Source organism: Micromys minutus, assembly GCF_963924665.1.
Source record: "Micromys minutus genome assembly, chromosome: X".
In the NCBI taxonomy this organism is placed as follows: Eukaryota; Metazoa; Chordata; class Mammalia; order Rodentia; family Muridae; genus Micromys; species Micromys minutus.
The window spans coordinates 27,504,624-27,510,415 of NC_137970.1; the positions used below are offsets into that span (position 1 = coordinate 27,504,624).

General features: G+C 44.4%; 1 pseudogene across 1 annotated transcript; it reads right to left on the minus strand.

Annotated features, from left to right (window-relative positions):
- Window positions 1-819: 819 nt before the first annotated feature.
- On the minus strand, window positions 820-1,324 carry LOC308415411 (translationally-controlled tumor protein-like; annotated as a pseudogene). Its single transcript has one exon. The product of its transcript is annotated as a translationally-controlled tumor protein-like (transcript).
- Window positions 1,325-5,792: the final 4,468 nt, after the last annotated feature.

Sequence of the window (5,792 nt, forward strand, 5' to 3'; positions counted from 1 at the left end):
GCCTCCCAAACTGCTGAGATTACAGATTCATGCCACTGTGTCTGACCCCTAAATTCTGGTCTTTGTAGCTCCAAAGAATGGTGAAGGCATCTATGTTTGTTCATCTTCTTAACCGAATAGGAAGTGTATTGGAGAATTGTTTATTTTTTTTTTATAACTTTGCCAAAATAAGTCTTTCTTTTTTTTTTTTAGATAAGGTCTTAACACGTAACTCTGGCTGGCCTTGAGCTCGTTATATAGATTTGGGCTGCCCCTGAACTCTCAGAGATCCATTTGGAGTGCAAGGATTATGTGTGTATGCTATCATGCTTTGCTAAGTTATTCTGAAACAAAAGAATCAACTGCAAGATCTCAAGCACCCAGGCTGAGCTCACGGTGAAGCTGAGGAGGACTTTAAACCTCGTATCCTTCTGTTTCCACCACTCAAGTACTAGGGTTACAGCCACACAGTTCCAGTCCTAGCTTTTTAGTCTTCCTTAGTTTCTATCAGCGTGTGCAGCAATGGGAAGTCATTTGTTCTGTTGCTTCTCCTGCCATTCTCCTTCTCTAACCCTTTGTTTCTTTCCTGATCCCTTTTCTCCACCACCAGCCCCCTCCCTCTTCCGTGTCACATGTATTCTTTTTAAATTATTTTGAATTTTATTGCACTTTAATTTTAGACAATCCACATGACATGTTTTTCTGTAAAAAACAGTGCCTCCACTCCAAATAAATCAAAATAGAGCTCAAGATGACATCAGTCCCATTTGTCCTAAGTCCTGGTGTTCTATGGATGGTAAGCAGCAGCCAATTACGGTGACAGGTGATAGATCCGATTTGTTAACATTTTTCCATCTCGGAGCCATCCTTAAAGAAAACCATGAGTGGAGTCGCACCATCCTCATGGTGGTCCAGGAGAGCAACCGTGCCATCTGGATTCACGTTTTCACCAATAAAAAACTGGTACTTACTGGAGTTAGCAAGGATGTGCTTCCTTTGCTCTGCAGCCCCAGCCATTAAAGGCTCTCTTTTCTGGTTTATGTTCAAGTTTGCCTTTGAGTGATTTCCTGTAGTCTTTGATGTACTTTCTGTAGGACTCTTTGGCGAAGCTGGTTTCTTGTAGGTGTTGTTTCACGACAATGTCAATACCGGTGACCACTGTGCTTTCAGTACCTCCGCCCTCTGGACCTTCAGCGGAAGCATTTCCACCAATGAGCGAGTCATCGATGGCACCCTCTGCTCTACTGACCATCTTACCCTCCACCTCCAGGCACAGTCCGTCCGCCGTCTCCCGGATCTTGTAGATGTCGGAGAACAGTTCTTCAAGGCTGATGAGGTCCTGGTAGATGATTATGGTGATAGCTGGGGACAACTAGTCTGACAGCTTGGAGCGAGCCCAGTGGAGCAGGACCAACACTGGGGCGGGGTGGGGTGGAAAAGCCACATGTATTTTCTTATACCGTTTTATTCCTCTTCTCCCCAACCTTTCCTTAATATCTTCTTGCCCTCTAATGGTCCTCTTTTGTTTTTCATGACATATACCTCCTACCTCTTACATATACACGTATAAAAAAATCAAAACCTAGGATCTTCATATGAGGGATGGATATATGATATTTCTCTTTCTGAAGTTGAGATATTTTGCTCAAGAAATAATTTACAGTTTCGGGGGCCAAAGAGATGGCTCAGCATTTAGGAGCACTGACTGGTTAAGAGCACTAACTGTTCTTCCAGAGGTCCTGAGTTCAATTTCCAGCAACCACATGGTGGCTCATAACCATCTGTAATGACATCTGATGCCCTCTTCTGGTGCGTCTGAATAGTGGCACTGTACTCACATAAAATGATTCACAGTTTCATTCATTTCCTCTGAAATTTACTACTTCCTTTTTATTTATGGCTGGATAAAATCCCATCCCATATACACACTCCATTTTCGTTGTCTGTTCATCAGTTGATGGACATCTAAGCTGTTTCCACTTCCTGGCTTTTTGTGAGAAGAGCTGCGATGAGCATAAACTGAGCAGGTGTCTCTGTGACAGGATACAGAGCCATTTGCTGGGTCATAAGCTCATTCTCCATCTACTGTGGTTGTGTGTGTGCATGAGCTCGGGCATTCATTTTCATGCATTTCTGGTTGCATATGTGCATGTGCATATATGTGTGTGTGTATGTGGTGTGTGTTTTCATATTCATGTGCACATATACATATTTGTCTGTGGGTGTGCATGAGACCAGAGATTGATGTTGGCTATCTTCCTCAAGCACTGTCCACCTTATTTTTGACATAGGGTCTCTCACTGAACCCTATAGCTCATCAATTTTGGTAGACTGTCTGGCCACTGAGCACTAGGGATCCACCCCTCTCTGCTGCCTCAGTGCTAGGACTGCAAGTACATGCATGCCGCTGCACCTGTCTTCTTGTTTGTTTATTTATAATTATTTTTTTTATTGACAGGGTTTCTCTGTGTAGCCCTGGTTGTCCTGGAACTACTCACTTTGTAGACCAGACTGGCCTCCAATTCAGAGAGATCTGCCTGCCCCATGCCTCCTGAGTGCTGGGATTATAGGAGTGTGCCACCGCCATCCTGGTAGGTACCACCTGGTTTTTATGTGGATACTAAGGTCCTCAGGCTTGGCAACAAGTTCTTTACTGACTGAGCCATCTCCCCAGTCCCAATTTAGACTTCTGATCATTCTGATTCTACCTCCTGAGTGCTGGGGTTATAAATATGGTCTGTCACAGCCAGGGTGCTGGGAATTGAACCCAGAGCTTTGTGCTCTACCAACCAAGCTATGCTTCCAGCCTTCTGGCTTTTGAAAATAGATTCTCACTCCATAGTCTTGGCTGCCTTGTGATTCACTATATAGAATTTGTAATGGTCTTGTTGCCCCTACCTCCAGAGTGCTAGAATCACAGGTAAGTGCCTTCTTAGAATTGACTAGTAGAAAGCTCTCACTGTAAGAGCATCCCATAGAAGGTAGGCTCTAAAGCTAAAGTGTGGCTTTTTAAAGAACATAAGAGGAGCAGTCAGAGACGTGTGGAGAAGCCCTTATGAGGTGGGAGACAGAGACTGGAATGAATGGTGGATCTCTATCAGTTAAGCCATGCCAGGGACTCCTGCAGACACCATGAGCTCAGGGACAGGAACCAACTCTGTCACTGCACTGCTTTCAGGTTCCTGGATTCCAGAACCATGAGAGAAGGGGACTGGCCTTGTAGCTCAGTTGGTAGAGTACTTGTGTGTCACTCACAAAGCCCCAGGCTCCATTCCCAGCACCATATAAACCAGGCTATGTGGTATACATGTGATCCCAGTACATGGGAGGTAAAGGCAGAGGATTGAGGCTTCATGGTCATCTTGACTACACAATGAGTTCAAGGCCAGCCTGGGAGAAATGAGACTCTTTCTTCAAAATGACTGCATATAATATACAGAGTAAAGATGATAAAACTTTGAGTTGTTGTAATGTGAACATAATGCAACAGATATCCAAGAAGGTAAGAAACTAAGTTGTGAAGCTTAAATGGTATGATGGCTGTTGTACTGCACACGAACATGACTTTACAATCACAGCCAGTGATACTGAATCCCACATAGCACATTACATACTAGGTAACAAATCTTCCCCTGCAAAGATGTGATAACCAAACTTTCAGCTGTTCAATGTGAGGAAGAATCCATTGAAACCAGGGAGATCCAATTTAAAGACAAATGGGCCTTCCTCAGAAACCTAATATCTTTATACAAGATTTTCCATTTTCTTTTCTTTTCTCTTCTTTCCTGTTTTTCGTTCTTTCTATCTTTCTTTTAAAATCTCTGTCCTCTGAGGAGGGAGATTTCTTTTTTTCTTCATGCTACAACACGGGATCTACACTGGAGCTGAGAATGACCCTCACTTTCCGATGGTTCTCTCACCTTGTAAATGCTGACATCACAGGCTCGAGACAGCATGCTAGGCTTTTGCAGTGCTAAGTCTCAAACCTAGGGCTTCATGCGTGCTAGCAAAGCACTCTACTAGATCCCAGGCTTTCTGACTCCTCATTTTGGTTTTCTTTGAGACAAGATCTCATTCTGTATTTCAGGCTGACCTTGAATTTAGAATTCTCTTGCTTCTGCTTCCTTAGTGTCAGGATTGCAGCTATAACAAGCATTATTTGCTTAAGATTTTGATTTTCTTCCCTCCCTCCCTTTCTCCCTCCCTCCCTCCCTCCCTCCCTCCCTCCCTCACTCACTCACTCCCTCCCCCTTTCTTCCTTCCTCTTGTTGTTTCAGACAGGGTCTTCTTTTTATTTAAATTTATTAATTTTTACTTATTTACTTTGCATCCTGCTCACTGCCCCCTTCCTGGTCACCCCCTCCCACAATCCTTCCCCTATCCCCACTCCCTTTCTCCTCTGAGCAGGGGAAGTCACCCTGGGTATACTCCCCAGACCCCTGGCACTTCAATTCTCTGTGAGGCTAGGTACTTCCTCTCCCACGGAGGTCAGACAAGGGAGCCCAGTTATATATCCCACATACAAGCAACAGCTTTAGGGTTTGAGCCAAGCTGCACATCTGCTACATATGAAGGGGCAGGCCTAGGTCCAGCCTGAGTATGTTCTTTGGTTGGTGGTTCAGACTCTGAGAGTGCCAAGCGTCCAGGTTAGTTGATTTTTTTAATGAAGTCACTAATCCCTTCCAGGCCCATAATCCTTCCTCCTATTCTTACATAAGAGTCCCCAACCTCCATCCACTGTTTGTCTGTGGGTGTCTGCATCTGTCAGCTGCTTGGTGGAGTCTCTCAGAGGACAACATGACACTGTTTGTCTGTGTGTGTCTGCAAGTATGACAGAGTATCATTAATAGTGCCATGGATTGTTGCTTGCCTATGGAATGAGTGTGAAGTTAGGCTGGTTATTGGTTGGCCATTCTCTGAGTTTCTGCTCTATACCCTATCCCCACATTTCTTGTAGACAGGTTGAATTTGGGGTTGAAAGTTTTGTGGGTGGGTTGGTGTCCCTATCACTCCACTGGGGTTCCTGCCTGGATACAGGAGGTGGCCTCTTCAGGTGCCATATCTCCAATGTAGTGAGCCACAGCTAAGGTCACTCCCATTGATCCTTGGGTGCATCCTTTATCCCAGGTCTCTGTCTCTTTCTAGAGATGTCCCTCCACTCCTTACCTCCATAAGTTGCAGATTTCCATTCATTTTCTTTCTTTCTTTTTTTAAAAAAAGATTTATTTATTTTATGTATATGAGTACACCATTGCTCCCTTCAAACCCACCAGAAGAGGGCATCCGATCCCATTACAGATGGTTGTGAGCCATCAGGTGGTTGCTGAGAATTGAACTCAGGACCTCTGGAAGAGCAGTCAATATTCTTAACTGCTGAGCCATCTCTCCAGCCCTTCATTCATTTTCATGGCCATCTATCCATCTGTCCTGTCCTTACCCACACCTGACCCTGAATCCCCCATTTCCCCACATCTTCTTTCCTTCCTTCCCAGGTCTCTACTTCTATCTGACTCTTATGACTATTTTTCCCCTTTTAAGTGAGATTCAAGCTTCCTTGCTTGGGTCTTTCTCCTTGTTTAGCTTCTGTTGGTCTGTGGAGTATAATAGCATACCTGTATTTTATGGCTAATATCCACTTATCAGTGAGTACATACAATACATGTCCTTTTGTGTCTGGGTTACCTCACTCAGGATGATATTCTTGAGTTCCATCCATTTGCTTGCAAAGCTTATGATGCCAGACAGGGTCTTATTATGTGACTCTGGCTGTCCTGGAACTCACTCTGTAGACCAGGCTGACCTTGAACTCAGAG